At 40.7% G+C, this 19,505-nt stretch overlaps 1 long non-coding RNA gene across 2 annotated transcripts; it reads right to left on the reverse strand.

Annotated features, from left to right (window-relative positions):
* Positions 1-3,029: 3,029 nt before the first annotated feature.
* On the reverse strand, positions 3,030-18,074 carry LOC102006432. 2 transcript variants are annotated; one of them, XR_001232771.1, is made up of 4 exons: positions 17,503-18,074; positions 13,619-13,863; positions 11,020-11,141; positions 3,030-3,567 (listed from the first exon to the last, which is right to left on the reverse strand). It is a non-coding gene; the product is annotated as an uncharacterized LOC102006432 (long non-coding RNA). The 2 variants fall into 2 exon arrangements; XR_259820.1 differs by lacking the exon at positions 17,503-18,074 and adding an exon at positions 14,279-14,752.
* Between the last annotated feature and the right edge of the window lie 1,431 nt (positions 18,075-19,505).

A 19,505-nucleotide genomic window follows, 5' to 3' on the forward strand; every position in this document is an offset into this window, starting at 1 on the left:
AAAAATTAAAGACAGAACTACCGTATGACCCAGGAATCTCACTTCTAAGTGTATCTCCAAAAGATTTGAGATCAGGTTCTTCAAATGATACCTAACTTCTATTTTCTCTGCATTACTTATAATATCAAAAGTATAGAAACAACTCAAATTTACATCAAAACATGAATGAATGGAGAAATTGTTCCATAAAACCCCAGTGGGATATTAACCAGCCTTAAAAAAAAAAGGACATTCTACCATTTGAGACAATTTTGGACAGCCCAGTAAGATGTAATGCTAAGTGAAATAAGTCAATAACGAAGGACAAAAATGGTCCATGTCTATAATGTGAGGCTTGTAAAACAGTCAAATGCACACAAATACACAACAGAATGGTCATCCCCAGGGGCAGGGGAGAGGGAACAGGAATCTGTCCTGCGGCATGAAATTGAAATTATAAGAGGAAAGTAAGTTTCAAAGACCTGTTGAATACCATGTTCCTGGAGATAGCAACAAGACACCGCAAACTTTCAAATGTAATAAGAGGAGAGAACTCATTTTAAACATACTTGCTATAAATAAATACAAAACAGAGGGTCACAAGAAAACTTTTGGAGGTAATGAATAGATTGAGTACCTTGATCATGGTAGTAACACAAGTATACACAAATACCCACATTCATTATATCGTGTACATTATGTGGAGTTTTGGTGCACTCAATTTTAGCTCAAAAATTGTCAGAATATTTAAATTTTAAAAAGTTTCAGGGTTATCAGGCATCATCACCTTGGCTGAGATGTGTCCACATCCATTTTTAATACCTAAAACCCAGCGTGCCCCAGTCCTCCCTGTTCCACCAGGTACAGCGATTCGGAGACTCCCCAGCAGCTTCTGAAATGTACTGTATCTCTAGCACATTTCCCAGATAACAGAGCAGCTCACAATGGGTGTTTGAGTATTTGTATTGCTTAGAGGTTTGGGCAAGTTATTTGAGCACTCTTAGCATATACTTTAATTGTGAAGCAGGGTAATACCACCTACTCAACATGGCTGTGATGAAGATTAATGAGATGATGTACAAACTGTTAACACAGGACACTTGGCAGGTGGGCTGCGAAGTTCTACCCCCGCACTTTCCTTGGAACTGACCGTGTACTGGCTCCATCTCACCTGCATCCTAAGTGCTGGCTTCCTCCCTGGGCTGCTGGTAGAGGGGGTAAGGGCATGAACAGAAAGCAAGGGTTTGCTCTGTAGGAAAAAGTTATCATGCACACTCAGGGTTCTGATATTGAATGGGCACAGAAAGTTTTCCAAGTAATCTAGAGATTTTTTCAAAAAACAATTGCCTCTGAAAAATAGCATACATAAACCTTGAAAATTTGCTATTTTATCATGCCATTTAGTATAATCTCCACTAAGAAAATAATGGACACTGTGCACGGCGCATACTAAGCATTCCGTCAGTAAAGGGGCAGACAGTGAGGTGTACTTATTTACAGAGAGAAGGACAACACCACAAGATGCTGGTGTATACTGTGTGTTCATGCCTGTAACCAATCCAATTGGAAATTATTCTCATCCTGTTTCTTTTCATCCTCTGAATGATTAAAGTGAAGCTCGTATTTATGAGCTTGGGGAGCTGTATGTATCTAGTTTTAAAACATAATGTCATCAGCTATTGTTCCCAGACCACAAGGCCACCCCCCATCAGGAGCTGCACGCTGTGCTGACCTACACCCTCCTGCGTCACTGTGGAAAGCGTGCACCGCTAAGAGTAGAGACAGGTGTTTCATCAACTTACAGTCCCTTCCCTGACTGGGAAGGCCTGTCCTGAATGTGACTGAGTAGTCCTGTCAAATTATGCACAAGTCACTATGTCTCGTAACCGGGATTATTTGTAGTCATTTGTCTGATAGCGACAAGTATGAAAGTATCTGAGGTAAGTTCCACATTGTCATGATCAGAATGCCGTTTAGCTTTGTCACATAGTGTAAACACCAAGTTTTCCTGCCTTAGCATTTGACCAAAAGCCATAAACTCCATGTGAGCTGTGACACACTTCATTTTCAGTTCCTGTTTGAAGGAAGATAGTGGTGAAATCATGACCTTTCATTTTTGTATTGCTGATGTATTACACCAAAATTAACTTGCCATATTTTCCATCTAAGTCTTGAGTGCCACTATAGTTGAACTGCTTCATCTTCACCAGTCTAAGAAAATTGGAGAGCCTACAGGATTGCTATGTAATTTGTAGTCATGGTGACAGCGATGGGATGCCCCACCTAGCCATGAACAACAGCCTGATTTATCTGCAGGTTATCTTGACTATTGCATAATGTGCTTGTAAAATCATGTCTCAGACACCAAGTACATATCAAGATTAAAAAATTCTGGGCCCAAGATTAATTTTCTAAAACCAAATATATTTCAAAGATAAACACACAGAAAATGTGACCAAAATTCTAAGAAGAAAATAAACTAAATTGATTTCCATGGAAAGTACCCTATTACAGTCTTCTGAAGACTCAGATAATGATGAATAAGGAAGTGAATCTATTGTGTCAATCTTATCTTGAGTACATATATTTTTAAAAACAGTAACATTATCATATATTTCAATGCTTGTGGAGTCCTGTGTCTAAAAGTATTGGTTTTATCTGAAAAATGAAATGACTGATGTAGTAGTTTAGAGACTCATTGTGATAAGTGTCTGAGACTCCACAAAGACTCAGTGATGAATGTGCTGGCATGGGCAGCTCCACGCTGAGAGTCCTGCATGTGCGGGTCCCCTTAGAAAGGTGTCAGCTTCCATTTATTTCGGGGCCATTGAATTTCCCTTTTGTTCCAGGACAAAACTAAATCAGTCATATCTTGTAGACATCGCGGAATGGAATAATAAAGACAGAGGAAAGGGGACACAGCATCCTGAAAACTGTTTTGGAAATTTCCTCTAATAAAACTCTAACATCTCTGATAACAGATCACATTCTTTAGACAATCCCAGGGCTGCAAGGGAACAGTATTAATCACAAATATGTGATTCCATCAATCATTTCTTTAAAGCAACTTAAAGTTTTTTATTGTTGGTTTTATAATATTCTATGGCTTTGCGAAAAGAAAGAAGTATATAAGTGACTATTTGCCTGAAAGTAAATGTTGGAAATGCTGCTCAGTACTTGACCATGTGTTCCTTGGACCACGTGTTGCTCTTTGAGTGTCAGGAAGATCAACGCCAGTCGGAGTTTCCAGGGGAAAAGCCAGGATGGTCACTCCAGACAACCTCTTCTGTGGGTTAAACGACCCTCGGAATCTACAGATTCAACCACCTGGTGCCGTTGGGCTTGGAGAGGGAGTGAGGGGAGACCACAGTGAGGCAGGCAGTCACGCCTCCGGGTGGCAACTGTAAATTTCAGAATTTCTCATTTTATTAAAAACTATGATTTTAAAAATTTGGTTATCATTGTGAGTCAAATGTTCCTGTCTAGAGATCCGTCCAGGACTCCAAAGGTCTTTCTCTCCAACTGGAGTAGTTTCATCCTCTCAGGAGCACGTCAGTAGTTGCAGGTGTTCATCAGTTGCTTTCTGTTCTGCAAAGAAGACATATACAAGGAATGTAAAGGACCTTGTTATACGAGAGCTCTTAGAAATGGCGACCGTGCCTTCCGAAGGCTCAACTTCACCTTGATTATCCATTCTGAGAGGAGGACAAAGTAACTTCTTTGAGCCCAGTTCCCAGAAAGGACTAAATATTTGTGTGTGTGCATGTGTGTGTGTGTGTGTGTGTGAGTTTTTCTTACACTCTGGGTTTGTCTACTGGGCTTGGCTTGGCTTGGCTTGGCTTTTGCTCATTCCTATAAAGTGAAGGTCACAAACCCAAGGATTCCTATGCCAGTATTTCTGCCTATCACATTTTCACTTACCGTAAACATAGATGATGGACATAAACAGGAAACACCACACTGTCATCTGCCCCTGGTGCAGCCTGCTGGGGTCATTATAAACGATCCTACCCAGCAGCAGGAGGACCCTAGAAGAGCTCCTGAGACCCACACACACTCGACCTGACTCCCAACTGAAAACTAACGCAATCATTTAAATTATAAACTCATCGTTTAAAAGACGAATTCAAGCACAGTTCTGGGGCTGGGGATTTAGCTCAGCGGCACAGTGCCTGCCTGGCAAGCGCAAGGTCGTGAGTTTGATTCCCAGTACCGGGGGAAAAAAAAAAATCAAGCACAGTTCTTCATGGTATCCTTTCCGTTAGAGCCAATGAGGGGTTCGAGTTTTTCCTCTAGATTTTGTGTTCTATATTACTTCAGAAATAAATCACCAATTACATGTGAATCTCTCTTGTAATGCCTATAACTTTAGTTTTTAAAAATTTTCCTTACCATAGATATTAGCTGAACATACCCTGTTTCAGTACCTCTCTGCTTTCCTTGATTCAGCAGCTCTCTTCCTCACCACAGTAAGGAGCTGGGGGTCAGACGTTGCAATTTGATTTTATAATTGAGAGCCTTCGTAATAGTCAAAATATTTCTAGTGAATGTGTATTTTGTGTAAGAAGTATTTTTTGTAAATTATCTTTGCTCACCACCAGTAAGAACATAGAAAATTCATATTATTTTAATGCTAATTCTATATATTTAGTTAATAAAATAAATATACTTCAAAATCCATGGACAATTATCAAATCAAATTTTACTTAACGCTCAATTTTGTATAACTAGCCCTGATTTGTCCTGATGACTGAGTTCTTCATATTACAGCCCCTTTGCTATTCCTTTGCCTGGCTCCCACCTGTAGTCCATGCTATCCAATAAAACATAGAATCTTGCCAGGTATGGTGGTGCACACCTATAATCCCACTACTTAAGAGGCTGAGGCAGAAAGATCACTGCAAGTTTGAGGCTAGCCTGGGCTACATGGTGAGTCCAAAGCCAGAATGAAGTACATGGCAAAACCTTGCGTCAAAGAACAAATAAATTTAAAAGAAATAGAATCCTGAAACCTGAAGCACTTTTGCTTTTGAACATTTCAAAGACTCAATGATCATTTAAAAAAATAATTTTAAAAAGTCATCTTAGAGTTATTTTATTGAATATTTTCAAATTAATACATGCTCATGATAAAACAAAACCCAAAGTAATACAGATGAAAGATCTAATCTTTATAACTTATTTCTCTCTAAGAATATCCATGGTTAACTCTTCCATATACGGTATACCCTTTAAAAAGTCTATGTATACACATACACATGGGTATTTATGTGTATCCTCATTGATGTAGATACATGCTTTTATATTTTCACCATAATTATCCTTATTAACACACAGACAGCTATTTCATTAATTGGGTCCCACAAAACTAGCCTATTTAGCCTCCACCAAGTAAACATTTAGCTTATTTCTTCTGCTTTGCTAAAACTAGTAGTACTACAATTGATATCCTTTTATCTATGAACACTTGTGCAATTAAACCATGAGATGAATTCCTAGAGATAGGCTTCCTAGGCCAAAGTATACATGCTTGTGGAAATTGGATCGATATGGGTAGATTAGTGTCTTTCAAGGGTAAGGCCACTTCACATTTTTACTATGATTGCATACAAATCTTTTTACCCACACTGTAATCAGAACTGGATACAGAAAAGGATTCTGCACTGTTCTAACAATGTTTTCTCTTCCACACATGACAGAAACAATAGTTCTCAGCGATGATTAAATAACTACAATTAGTGGTCAAATGTTACATAAGTAAGTGAGAACAATTCTGATGTTTTCCTTTGCTGTTCATCTTTAAGAGAAAGAACAGTGAGAGGAGGAAGGAAAGCAACGCTATGATTTTGTCTACATTTAAGCAGGAACATGCTCAAGGTACAGAAATTGGAAGCAAGATCTGAAACATGAGCTCTCTTTTGTTCCACAAGTGTACTGTAACAGGCACTAGTCAATAAGAATCTGCCTTTCAGCACGGTGAAGTTTTCAGCAGCAATAATTATGTCTGTGTATTTCATTTTCTACTTTAAGGAAAGCTTGTGATGCATGCAGAGTATGCACAAGGCTCCCAGAGTGGGCGAATTACTCCCGCGCTAACTCCTTTTATCTGGCCACCACTCGGCCAGTCTCCCAACATAGGAAAGAATAGAGTATGCTGAGTCTTCAAGGAACCTCAAACTGAATTTGAGTTTAAAGTCTACTTTTCCCATTGAATAATGCAGTGAAGGCCTGCTGCATGTATAAAGGATATTCCTGAAGGCTTTTTGTTCTACGTCCTAAACAAACAAAATAAACTACAAAAAAGGCTCTAATAGATACTGGGCTTGATTAATCAATTTACTCAGTCTCATTTTAAAAATAAAAGGATGTTAATACAACAAAAATATGTACCTACAGAACAAAAGAAGATCAACAGTATAAGAGGCTGTAAAATTGTCCTTCAAAATGTAATTATTGCTTTGTGTAAGCATTCTGCACAAGACGGTTTAAATTATAAGAAGGCATCAGGACTCAAGTAACAATTCCATTCAAATTTCTTTCAATGCATTTGAAATATAAAAGCATGTATCTACATCAATGTGGATACACATAAATACCCATGTGTATGTGTATACATAGACTTTTTAAAGGGTATACATGTCAATGCATTGACATGTCAATATCTAATCCTATTATTTTGGGGTTTTTGGTTTGTTTGTTTTATTTCTTTTAAGTCCTATGCTGCATTATATATATGTATATATTTTATTTTAAAGAGAATAATAAAAAAGAATAGTAAAATACCAACAACATAGACAGACAATACAAATGATACAGGGTTTCAAAACAAAATGATAGGAATTAACAGTCACTATTATATTATATATTGTTATCATCAACGAAATTGCTCAGATTACCAGATGCAAGAATGCAAGATTGATCAAACCACTAAAGAGAATAAAAAATAAAAACAAAAAAAAACCACATTAGAAACGATACAGAGTTTCACTAGACAGGATGGTAGGAATTCACCAATGGCTGTTATATTGCATGTTGTTGTCTTCAAATTAGTTTTTCAGATTACCAGATATAAGTATGCAAAATTGGTCAAAAAGAGAAAAAAATTAGGCATTAACTGTTCCTTTCAATAAACCATTAGACTTCAGCACAACAGCTATCCCATATATAAGTAAAGAATAACTGGGATGGGAGAAAGGAGAAAAGAAGGAAGTGAAACATATATATGTGTGTGTGTGGGGGGGGTATATATGTATACATATATGCCTATATATATGTATATGTGTGTGTGTGTGTATATATATATAGGCATTTCTGCAAGGAAGACATACAAATGACTAACAAAGTTAGTTATATATATACTAACATATATATGCAAAAGATAGATAAGATGGTTATGCTAGTGATTTCTTTTAGTTCATTGATCCTACTATTTGGACCACAAACTTGTTGCAACTATAAGCTCCATGCTATACTAATTTTTGGTATGAGTTATTCTGATGTTTTGGGTTATTCTCCTTTTAACTAATACATAATAATCACACTCATTCACAGACTACAGTGTGATGTTTCAATATATACATACTTTATATAATGATCAAATAAATCGGGATATTTAGAACATCTGTAACCTCTAACATTTACCATTTCTTTGTGATAAAAACACTGAAAATCTCTTCCAGCTCTTTTGAAATAGAGAACATAATATTGTTAGCTGTATTCACTCTGCAGGACATCAGAACTTCTCCAATCTAGCTATAATTCTGAATCCATTCAATTTCTCCATGCCCCCAGGGCCCCTCTGTTGTTCTCTGACTTTGGTGAACAGTATCCTGCTATGTATTTCTGGGAGATCAGCTTTATAAAATTCCACCCAACGTGAGATCCTGTTGTATTGATCCTTCTGAGCCCAGGTCCAGCCCTCCTGCCATTAATCTGTGTTGCTATGTGGCCAATAATCAAGATTAATTGATTATATCTTATTCTGGCTTTTGTTTATATTTTCCCATTAGCGATACTGAAGCTTTTTTCCTGCCTTTGTTAGTCATTTGTATATCTTCCCTGGAGAAATGCCTATTCATATCTTTTGCCTTTTTGAATTGATGCTTTTTCCTTTTTGCTGTTGGACTGTTTATGCTTCTTTCGTATTATGGGTATCAAACTCTCATCAGACCCATAGCTTGCAACCACCTTCTGGAGGGAGGTTGTCTCTTCACTCTGTTGCCTGTTTCTTGGTTGTGTAGAGAGCTTTCAACTTAATATTACTTCCATTTGTTTATGTTTTCTTTTGTTGCTGATACTGTTTAGTACTCATTCAGAAAATTCTTGCCAATGCCAGCATCATACAGGATTCCTCTCATTTTCAGTACATAGTTTTAGTTCTTACACTTAAGACTTTGATCCAGTTTGAATTGATTTTTGTAATTGGTGAGACCCAGTGGTCTCATTTCTTCTTTCTGCAGAAAGATATCCAGCTTTGTGTGTTCTTGGCACTTTGTCCAACTCGCTGAGCCACAAACACATTCCCCTGGTTTTGAAGATACACAATTATTGGAACGCTATGGGTGAAACTCTGAATTTTCACACTCTGGTAAAAATAAAAATAGAAATAATTTCTTTCAAGAATATCTGTACTAATGGAGACCACTACAAAGCAGCTCTGAGCAGGATTTAAAATTAACCAAATGGCTTTCCGTGTTTACTTGTGAGTCTGTCCAAGGCCTAGGGCCCTTGTCTGGAGATGGGAGGCAGACTCATAGTAAGTGAACCTCTGCGAGTCACTGGGCCTGGCTGAGGCCTGCAGTGGCTTATGTTGCAGTGACACCTCAAAGACAAGATAAGGCTACAGCTGAGGAGGCCTGGTTCCAACCCCAGTTAACAAGACAAAGACTGTAGCCACAGCCATCTCACTCCTGGGGTGAAGGCCTTTCTGGAGATAACCTAGTTCTCCTAAGTTAATATAATTTATTATTTGAAGAAGTCCTTGAAATGAAATGCCTCCCAAGGTTCTGCTCAGTTCCCATGCTTTCCTCAGTATCCCCCTCCTTTGTTTAAAAACCAAATCAGTACGGGCTGCCCAGAGAAGTTCTTGTCTCAGCCCCTAGCGAATCACAAATTCTGCTAGAGCATTTTGATCTTCCTGGAGCTCTAAAATCATACCACTTGTCTCTTTTACTTCCACCTTCACCATCCACTCATTTGGGAGGTTGCAGGCCTGACTGTACCCAGATACTATACAATTTAACAAAATTCATACTTATTTTGGTTGCATTGTTGGTTAACTAAAGAAAAAATCTGGTTTGCTTTGATGATGGTGTTAATAAAAAGAACTGACCAGTTTACCCAAGGTGAATATCTGCAATGTTGCATACACATGGTCTCCTTCCTTCTTAGGTTGGTATTCAAGGCCCTTCCAAATCTAAAATAAACAACTATTATTTCTGACTTCATGTTCTATCTGACAGAACCTGTTGGTGAGATCCCTTTTCTCTTCTATTTTGGTGCATCTTGTCTGAGCAGAGTGACATCAGATGTAGCTGCCACTCCTCCTAGGCTTCTTTGTAGCTAACTATGGTGCTCAATGGATACCAAGTCTATCCGCGGAGTGGTTGGTAGAATGGAAGCAGGAGATTAGAGTGTTGGTACAATGAAGCAGGAGATTAGAGTGTGGAAAACTGGCTGGGCAAGTGGGCGTGACATATCAATCACAACCAGGACACATGTGCAGAACAGTTCCTGAGCCCTGCACCTGCGAGCAATCAGAGAAAACTATCTTCAACTCTTCTGGCACAAGCTCAAACAGGTTTTTGATAGGACTGCCTAGCACTGTGTCAGAATGGGGACATAAAAGATGGTAGCCATTAAATTTGTGGCCTCTCTAAGCCTTTTCAACAGCCCACTCTGCAGGGTGCATTTCTTTTCTTTTTCTTTTCCCACTTTAATTAGTACACCCTCATTCTGCAGAGCACTACTCTCTTTTCTTACCTTTACTATCTTTACACTTAATAAATGTAAAACCTTGCCATATTTTTCACTCGTCTGTTACACTCAGTCTGTTTTCACTCACTCTGTTACATTGTCCCATACTTTGAATAGGACAATGGCAGCCTGGAAAGAACCACTAAGAAAAGACCACAGCACCCCACTACCCCACTACTACCCCACTCACAGAAGCCCATGATGGGGTATCCAAGACAGCTCACAAAGAATACCAGCATGAAGAGTGAGATTTGCCTGAGAAATAGATCCCACTCACTCTCCTGAATTATCTTCTTCCTTTCTTCTTTTCTTCATTTTATTCTACATGTTGCTGTACAAGGTAGGGATCAAACTAGAAGTGCAAAGGTGAAATAGGGATGCTTCACTCAGCTTATATCAAAGTGCTTTTAAGATGCAATGAAATGGCTGGAGTCCCATCAACTGCATCACACCATGAGAATCTGAAGATAAAAACCACGTGTGCAGAACAAGAAAAGGGAGGCTGTGTTCTCCAGCGATTTCATGGAACTTTCATTTAATCCATAACCTCAAGCAGACTCTGTGAGAACTCCTAAGCTTCTTTCACCTGAAGCATAAACTCTTTTGTGGTTGAGCCTCTGTATTTGAGTCTCCAAAAGTAGTAACAAAACCTCAAAGTTACGGATACCCTTTTACAGCTGTATCTCACATTTCATTTCCTCCAAGTGATCTTCCTGTGGTCTTCCAACAGTCCGTGACTGCTTTGACCTTGAGTATTACACACGCTCTGAACACCGGATGAGTCCTCCCCTGTATTTATTAGTACTTTCCCTCGGCTTCCTGTATTATTGATTACCTTTTAATGTGTAATTTTTAGCCATTCAAATAAACTGCAAATGACCTAAACATAGGCAAAATGTCTATTTATTCTTGTTCTTCTTCAGGGAAAATTTCAGTGTCTTATAATAAATATTTCATAAGCAAGTGAATGAGTAACTCTTTCTTTGTTGCCTGACTAAATACTATCAGTGGGCAAATGTAGATTTGAGAGAATTCTTTTTGTTTTTCTTTTTTCTCACAACTTACCTTAGATGATGTCTGGATAAGATTATTCTAATAGATGTTCATGCAATTCATTCAAGTGAGATATTAGCATCAGTTTCACCACAGCCAAAAAATAAGGTAGCGTCGATTCATTCCTCGAAGATCTTGCAGGTCAAAGGAGAAATTGATATTGAACAAATAGTCACAGTGAAAGATTAAAAAGTATTATCTAAAGAAAAGTGGTAACAGAAAGCTGGTAAACCACGTTGAGTGTAAGGAAAGACAAGATCTCCTTGAAGCCATGATGCTTACCCTAAATTTAATAGTGTGTTTGCTTTTAGTATTTTGACTCAGATCTACTGGACCATGAAAGCCAGATGCAGCCCAGCTTACAGAGCTATGCAAACTGGAGAACCACAAGTACATCTAGCAGCAATGCTTACGAGGCCTAGAAAAAAATGCAGAAAGAAGTGAAAGAACAGTAATAAAATGTGTGGGAGGCTACAGTAGAAGCATTTCAAATTAAAAGGTAGAAGAGGGGAGGAATGGAAGGAGAAGGAGGAAGCAGAGGAAAAGGAAAGAAGAGAAACAGGAGGCGGGAAGGAGGAAGAGGGCGAGAGAGAGAAGGTAAAGGAGAAGGGGGTCAGGGGGCTTGGGGAGATACTTCATATAAATAAACCCATGGGCAGGATTCCAACATCAGTCTCTGATTTCTTCCAGATCTTCATTGTCTAGATGTGCTTATTCATCAATTATGAAACTTAAAAGGGTCTTTTTTAAAAAAGAGAAGCTTTCTTGAGGTATAATTGATATGCAATGGCAAAAATACACAATTTGATTAATTTTGACCTGTTCTTATTTACATGAATACTTCGCCATACTGAACATGTATCACCTTCAAACTCCTTAGTAACCCTTTGGAATCTCTCGCCCAGGTCCTCAGGGAACCAGAATCTTTCTGCAGATTCATTTGCATTTTCTAGAATATTATTTAAATAGAATCACACAGTACATCCTATTATTTCTGGGAAAAACACTATGTTTTCACTTAGGAAAGTTATTCTTGGATTAACACAAGTTATTGGAAGTATCAACATTTTATTTCTTTTTATTCTAGGATACTATTCAATTGTATGAATATACTATAATTTGTTTATTCACCCACTATTGGTGGACATTTGGGTTATTTCCAATTTGGGACTAATACAAATAAAGCTGCTATGAATATTCTTATGCAAGTATTTGCATAGACATAAGTTTTCATTTCTCTTAGATTAAATGCTGGGTGGAGGAATGGCTGAGTCTTACAATACATGTTAAATATTTTGCAGAAAGTGATGAACTGCTTTGCAGAAAAGATGGAGCTACTTTACCTTTCACCGCGACATGTGTGCCCTTCCCGGACATGCGCCCAACTCTGGGCATCTGGAGGTAGCTCACTGTGGCTTACCCCCAATTTCCCCAAGGGCGAGTGCCGCGGGGCATTTCTCTAAGCGCATACTTACCAGCTTTGGTAAATACCTTCACAACCCTCTTGACTCTTTTTACCGAGTTGGTTTCCTCCTACCAAGTCTTGAGAGCTTTCTCTGTACTCTGAACACGGGATGGGCACCTGACCCGTGATCTTTAGTAGGGCATATTTAAGCAAACTGTCACCAGCGTCAAGGGCAAAAAGGAATATTTAAGATGTTTTATGCTGATTTAAAATAATAGAAAATCCAGGGAAGGAAAAGCAAATTCAGAAGAGTTTATTGGACACAAATATAGCTATTTGAACATATATAGAGACTGTGTCATGTAATATCTATAAACAAAGCAGAGAAAAGTCAGTGAGCCAGGAAGTTATGGCCGGCGTTAGACTAACAAATGTGTCCCACAAGAAGCTGACTCCTGCCCTTGCCTTGAGCTGGCCTTCTCTCCTCTTCCGGGGGCGGATCAGGGTAGTTGTCTGCAGTTGCATCATTAGCTATTAATGACTTGGTTAAAATTTCCTGTTGTTCAACCCACACGGCCTTCTAAAGATCCACTTAAGCTCCTATTAAAGACTACATGGGAAAAGACTTACTATTTATGGAACAACCTTGAACATATTTTTAGGCAACATTTCCAGAGCAAGCCCTCGTCCGCTGTGGCTGCCCACCCACGGCAGAGCTTAACCTCACTACCTGGTCCAGAAGGTGATGCTGTAAGGCGGCTGACCAGCACCCAGGAGTGCAGGCTGTCCAGCTCAGCTTAGCGGACAAACAAGGAGAACTGAGAGCAGCTTGCTTCCTCACTAAAGGGCAAAGCCACATTTAAGGGACATCAATAATCGAGTTAGCAAAGAACAACTATTAATTCAGACAGTTCTATCACCATTTCCTTCCTAAGATAAAAATGAAAAAGTCAAGGAAAGCTTTTATAAGGAAAGAAATTCAAATTGACACTATTTACCACAGTAAGAAGGCCTGTACATGTCTGTGCAATGGAATTCAAAATTCCGTAAAGTTACCCTAGAAAGGCGAGGAAAGAGACCTAACACCAGCTTGAATCAGCGTCCTAGCTAACAGCGGACAGCTCCCTTACGGGACCGACCTCAGGATCACCCAAGAAGAGGAAATTAAAAGAGAAGCAGCACCCACTAGTGAACCTGAACCCTTACCTCTGAAATGAAGGCGTTCCAGATGTGAGCGCCATCACTTTACGGCCTCTTTGCTGCCCATTACGCTGTGTGTACTTATGCAAAATAACGGGCACAGGTCAAAGAAGCAAAGCACAGGCCCAGGACGAGGCCACCCAGCCTCCCTCTTCAGCGTGACAGTGACTGTGGCAGTTCGGCACGGACAGTTCTTTCTCACATTTCTCAACCAGCATTCTGCTTTCCAGGCCTTGCTCAGAGCTCTGCCTCTGTGAGTTAAACAGCAAATTAGTTTTCAAATGTTACGTGATCCAGAAAAAAGGACAGTGTGCCGATCCTTTCCAACAAAAATACTTTTCTCTATTTAATAATAATTTCCATGATGATAAAAAAGTTATGCCCACCACTTGGTGATAGTATACGCGCACATTCATAAACCTGCCCTAAGATAAATGTCTTCAAAGATTTTTTTTTATTCAAGGAAAAGAAAAACAAGTTTGCTGTTTATATAACACTCTGTAAATAGTTTATAAATATTTGCTGACAGAATGACTCATCAAGAAAGAAATTCTAGGGAAATCATGAAAATCTAAGTTGATCTTTAGGTATTTGTGCCAAGATGAAGCCAGCACCAAAGCAGAGAGAGTAGAGATACATTTGCACAGACTCTGAAGGTCTCCTCACCAGGCAGCGGGTGGCTGAATGGGTGGAGAGGTCGGAAACATCCCTAAGCCCGAAGTAGGACTGTGGGGATAGCTCCCGCACTCCGGGGACACAGGCTTCCGGCCCCGTCCCTGGGGGTCAGCTCCGAGTGACCAAGCCTTGCCCTGCACTGGCCTCGGATTTCATCACCCTTCTGACCCTGTGCCCTGTTGCCTGGTCTGCTCCAGGTCACTGTGTCCACTTTCCAATGTTGGGCCAGCAACATCAAAGACACAAAAATAACTACTTTACTACACACCAAGTTATTTAAAATTCTTCTTTAATTTAAGTTTGGCTGTAAAAACATGGATCTGTACTTCTGGGGTGGACCACCATGCCTTTACGACAAGGCCAATGGCCCCTCACCATTTGGAGGAAACTGCTTTTCCTGGGAGCAGCGAGTGGTCTCTCCCTGCAGGGCCACCTGGACTGGCTCCCCTCCCGAGGACCCAGGCAGCCTCCCCTGCTCCCTGAATGCTTCCAGCGCTGGGCTCTCCTCCTGTCTACAAAGCGGCCAACCCCGCCCCACACCTCTGGGTCCAGAGCCTCACAGCGTCCTGCTGCACCCGGCTCTGCTGTGCATTGGCCTCTACCTCTCCACTGGCCGGAATGTAATGAGAAAGTTCATGTGCACTTTCCAAAAAGCCATAAGCGTTCTGTGACTTCTAGCCAGCGACCTCAGCCAGTCTCATTCTTCAGAGCTTAACCCCAGCCCTACCTTCTCCACCTCTGCCTGTCCCTGTGTAAGCAGCTGCTGAGCCTTAGATTTCTTATTTTCTCCCGATGTTTATTATAAGCTCCCCAAGGCAGGGACCTGGGGCAGGACCTCTACAGAATGCATTTCCACCTACACTGCTGGCATGTAATAAGTGATCAGATGGTGGTCACTAATAGATAGATACTTCCAGTATACCTCAGAACACTGTCATACTCAGTGGAAAGTAACCACTGTATACGCATTGTTGAATGTTTAATCTAAAGAGAATGAATTATAAATTTAATTATTTAGAATAAATCTTTACAAAAAAATAGTACTACATGAAAAATTTATTAGGAAATTTTTTTAATTTATTTTTTAAGGAAATTTTTTAACTCATAAAATCCAAATCTTTTTTTTTGGTTTTTCTCCGGTACCGGGAACTGAACTCATGATGTTGCGCTTGCCAGGCAGGCGCTTTGCCGCTGAGCTAAATCCCCAGCCCCCCAAATCCAAATCTTTGATGTTCTGTTACCTTGGTGGATTCCAGAACATCATTTCTGTAGATACTAATCATTAAGCTAGTAAACTAGCTTAACTAAAGCAAAGTACTTTCTGAAAAATAAAATGAACAGTACATTAATTTAACAGTACTGAATTACGTACTAAATATAGAGGGATATTGTGGACTGGTAACAACCTCTTGGTTAACAAAATACATACAAATATTTTGCTACACTGATTTTTAAGGGAAATTATATTTTATTGCAATTATATTTTTATTCCTTTATAAAAAACTTTTTAAATTCCCCAATAAAATTTGTTGTATAGTTACACTGTATTTTCTAAACAAGTCCAGTGAAATCAAATAAATACCAAAGATTCCTCTTACTGCAGCTCTTGATTATATAACATTAGATGACCTGATAAAAACATAACAACATAAAGCAATATACACTACACGGTACTTACCGCATCTCATGCAGCTGTATCTCTCTAACACAACAAGGAGCTCTAATGCACTTCCACCATAAACTCCCATGAAGTCATTCAGTAAAGCACAGTTTGCATTTTTCTGGTAGGGAAGAAGATTCAGAAAACAAACTGTGCAGAGTGGAAGTCTGCTAGATTGGCTAATCATCCGGTGAAGGAAAGCAGCAGGGAATAAAGAAGCACTTTGGCTGATTAAAGGCTGATACCATGTTTCCAAAGAAAGTAGTAGAAAATTCACACATGAGTTTAAACACCAGGGAAAGGAGGATAAAGTTTAGAGGAATAAAATTCAGAACTCTAACATAAAAAGGTGGGAAGAAGAATGAACAGCGGGCCAAGTTGTTAAAAATAAAAATATACATATATGAAAGAAAAAGATACTTACAAAAGGGAGAAACATCTCCAAACAAAACCAGAAGCCTACTAAGATATAGGAATAAAATCAACTACATAAATTTCATGCTAAAATATAGAAGTGGTGAATTATCCTCCTAAAACACAAAGGTTGCCATTTTGGGTAACATTTAAAGCGGGTGATATACAAAGGCTGAGAACAGTACAGTGGGCCAGAAGATACTCTGCTCAGGCAAAACTAAGCTGAAAGGAGGCTCGGTATTGTTACCGGCACACGCCAAGACAGGGCAGTAGGTTACAAGATTAAACTGCAGTACATAATACGAAAACAATCTTAAGCTAACTTTCATAAACACATTCACCAAAAAGTATAACAACTACATGAAACTTATTCAAAATGTATCCAAAACATGAGGGAGTTGAGACCACAGAAGAAATCAGAGAGGACACCAACGGAGAGATGACATACTGTTAAAAAATGTACTGGGCTGGGGCAATGTAAGTTCTAACAAAAATAAGATCACATCACTTAAAATAACCAGACTACGGAAAAAGCCTCAGTTTAACTCACTACAAAGCACTGATAAAGATAACGGTAATATAAACACAGAAGCTGGTTTCACTACTGACTACGGATGCAAATATCCTAACCTATGCTGAATGAGGTTAGGGAAAAAGTATCCAGTCAGTGGTAACAGGAAGTATCTTGCTGAGGTTACCTATGATCCCCTGATTGCAAAGCACGTCTTGACTTCAGAAAGAGTAAAATATAAATATTACATGCATACCCTCCCAAATTCAATGAAATCTGTTATAAAATCCCTAGAAATAAAGGTTTTAAAAAGATCCAACCTTGAATCAAGCTGTAAAATCTTACTGAGCTCCTGGATACAACCTTAGATCTATAAGGATGTATTTTTAAAGTTCCCCAATAAATTCCACCATAGAGCCACGCTGGACAAAATAGTCAACTGATGAAAACAACACAAATGTCCACCAAAAAGGAATGGATGTACAAAGTGTGTAATACACACACAGTGGACTACTATTCAGCCCTGAAAAGAAGGCAGTACTGATAACATGCTACAAAACAGATGAAGTTTGAAAACCTGATGCTAAGGAAACAGCCCAAACAAATGATCACATACTGTGTGACTCTTACCTGAAACATCCAGCATAGGTGAACCCACAGGGATAGAGGCACGTTGGAGGTCACCAAGTGTAGGAAACCCGCCTACAAGTTCATCTCTGACCGGGTGCCCACAATGATCAAGCAGACACAGCGTTAGTCTAGAATGCAGGGTGGGGACGGGGTCTCTTCCCTCTCCTGGATGGAGAGCCCGGAGAGTCTGGCTCGCCTCACCTTCATTCCCTCAGACACAGAAAAGAGCAATTCGGGCAGCAGAAGACTCCTCTGCCTGTTATTTGAAGTACGCGCCCGGGGATAGCGCCGGGTCCTAGCGGCGCTGACTTTCCCCGCAACGAGCAACGCCATCCGGGAGGGCCGCAGGACACGGACGTGAGCGAGCACAGCCCGGGCCTGCCTCCTTGTGCTCACCACCGAGGTCGCTTAGGCCTCGATCTTCATTACCCGGCGCCCCCCAGCCGACGGCGCAGCAGGGTAGGAAGACCGGGCCGTAGTGTGCGGCGCGCCCGTGCAGGGGGACGCAAAGCTTTAGGCCCAGGGAGCTCTGCGGGGCTCAAGCCCTTGTGCAGGGTGCGCGAGGCCCCGAATGCAGACCCTGAAATTGAGAGAAAAGAAAAAGTGATTGTCTGCTATGAGAATTTCACCTCCATAAAAAATGGGTGCTATCTCCAAAAAATAATGCGTAAAGGTCAGCTTGGTGTTACACTCAGGCAGAGCCGGCCATCGCGCGTAGCGGCCGTGGCAGTACCTCAGGGCTGCCTGGAGATCGCTCTCAAACGTTTCCTTCGTGTATTCAGAGCATCTGAAATGTTTTTAAGAGGAAAACGTGATTTATGACGCGATCAGACACACACACACTGCAAGGCGCTCATGGTGCACAGTGAATAGCTCCGTGTGCGGAGCGAGGGCAACTGCGGGGAGCCCCCTCGAGGTCCCAGCGCGCCCCACCCTGACGCCCTCGCCCCTCACCGCAGCTCGGTGGCTCCTCCAGCTCTGCAGGCTCAGGCTGGGCCGGCACAGCGCAATTCCCTGCTCCAGCCCAGCGAGCCGGGCGCCCTGGGTCTGCGGCAGGACACAGGCCTTCAGGCAGAGTCTCCACATCTTTGTCCCCGTCCTTCCTTTCAGGCATTATTTTCCGGATCACTGCCCGTGAAATTTAGTACCACAGATTTCTTTCATTATGCTTTGTGCTTTTTCCTCACTAGGTAGTTCAGGCAGGTCTTGAACTCACTACGGAGGCAATGTTGGCCTAGAGAACTTATGGTTAGCCTCCTGCCTCAGCCTCGCAAGTGCTAGGATTACAGGCTTGCACCACAACGCCTGGCTAATGTCACAGATTTATTATATGTTTGTTGATGTATGCCTGATGGTGATGTATGCACAAAAATAGTAAGGTTCTTTTCCCACTCCCATGAGCAAACTTCTGCCCCTCCAGGAAGGTCTGAGTCGCATTGAGAAGGCATATACTACCGTTACGTCAGCTGAATGTGTCTTGTGATACTCCTTATATTCCTTCTATTGCAATTTGTAAAAGTAAATTGAGTAGCTAAATTTTGCTTTTATTCATAGAAAGGAGACTTAGACCACATTTCTGAGACTGCTGGGGGATCATTTAGATTAGCAGCGTAAGGAGGGGGCTAACGGCGGTCATCTTTTGAGAAGTCACCTGCTGGGCCGACGCCCGCCTCCCTCGCGGTGGCTGGAAACATGCGGTCCGGACTGGGGGAGTAACACACACAGAATTGGGAGGTCAGTCAGCAAATGCCTTGTTTCCGTGAAGAACTGGCATTGCAGAGAACCACAGCAAATCCAACAGCAATTCTCCCACAACGCTGGTATCATTTATGTGTTCAACTAACTTATTCAAAGGTTCTGCGCAGTGATACCTACCCTAGTCCGGATTTTGAAAATGAAAACAGGAAAAGCACTTCAACTGCCCCTGCGGGGGCGCAGACACACACGCAAGCAGTGTTCCCTCCGGCCTCAGGGAGTTCCTGCGTCCTCACGGTAAGAAGCCG

Source organism: Chinchilla lanigera, unplaced genomic scaffold (genome assembly GCF_000276665.1).
Source record: "Chinchilla lanigera isolate Chin_1 unplaced genomic scaffold, ChiLan1.0 scaffold00009, whole genome shotgun sequence".
NCBI classification, from domain to species: Eukaryota; Metazoa; Chordata; class Mammalia; order Rodentia; family Chinchillidae; genus Chinchilla; species Chinchilla lanigera.